Source organism: Aplysia californica, unplaced genomic scaffold, assembly GCF_000002075.1.
Source record: "Aplysia californica isolate F4 #8 unplaced genomic scaffold, AplCal3.0 scaffold00462, whole genome shotgun sequence".
In the NCBI taxonomy this organism is placed as follows: domain Eukaryota; kingdom Metazoa; phylum Mollusca; class Gastropoda; order Aplysiida; family Aplysiidae; genus Aplysia; species Aplysia californica.
In genome coordinates, this window is record NW_004797732.1 from 342,077 (window position 1) to 343,357 (window position 1,281).

The following is a 1,281-nucleotide window of genomic DNA, read 5'->3' on the forward strand; positions in this document are numbered from 1 at the left end:
ACACACACACACACACACACACAAAGAGAGAGAGAGAGACAGAGAGAGACAGAGACAGAGAGACAGAGAGATAATAATATGACCCCGCGTAGGGCACCACGTTGGAAAGAAGGAAACGAGCTTCCAATCATGAAGAAGAAAAAGATCATTCGGACCTCACTCGAATCGAAGTCCCGAATTTCCACGCTTGGACCAAGTCCACTGCCCACTGTGCCACCCCGCTCACAGCAGCCGGTAAATCGGGTCGTGGGTGTATCAGTAATAAACGCTCAGGACAACGGAGCCTGATCCCGTTGAAGTGGCAGTCAACCAGTGTTTGGCTACCCAGGAATTATTCATGTTTCACCGTTCAAAGGTCCGGGGTGGTTGGCGCGCTCGTCGTGTATCGGGGAAGCCTGTCCACCGAAGTGGGAACAAGGATAGAAGGGGATTTGTGTTGTTGATCGATAGCGACACACAGACAAACAGATAGGAATAGATCAGTCTTTGTTCTGTTGTTCGATAGCGACAGGCAGACATATAAATAGGACCGATCGGGCTTGGTGCTGTTGTTTTATAGCTACAGACAGACAGACAGAAACAGAGTGATTTTGTGCAGTTGCACTATAGAGACAGACAGACAGACGAGAACAGATCTAGCTTGGTGGTTGCACAATGGCAACAGACTAACAAACAGATAGGAACAGATCTGGCTTAGTGCTGTTATTTGATAGCGACTGACAGACAAACGGATATGGACAGATTGGGCTAGGTTCTGTTGTTCGATAACGACAGACAGACAGTCAGGAACAGAGCTGCTTCGAGAACAGCAGACTGACAAACAGATAGGAACAGAGCGGGCTTGGTTCTGTTGTTCAAATGCGACAGACAGACATGCTGGAGCAGGGCTGGCTTTGGTGTTTGCGTGATAGCTACAGGCAGACAGATAGAAACATTATTGGGCTTGGTGTTGTTGTTTTTTGTGACAGACAGGCAGTCAGTCAGGAACGGTTTAATGGTTGCACGATAGCAACATACAGACAAATGGTTAGTAACAGAGGGGGCTTGGTACTGTTGCTCGAAAGCGACTGACATACATACATATAGGAAAAGATTGGGCTTGGTGAAAGTAGAAAGAACGGGATACTCGACAAAAGTTCTTCTCGCACGGGAATCGAACTGAGGTCTTCTGTGCACGGTGGCGAAGTGCCTAACCGCTACACCAAAACCGCCAATTTTTCTCTTACTCAAACTCAAAATTTCAGTATTCTCCTGGTAAAAGTTCATGTGCTCCCCCCCCCC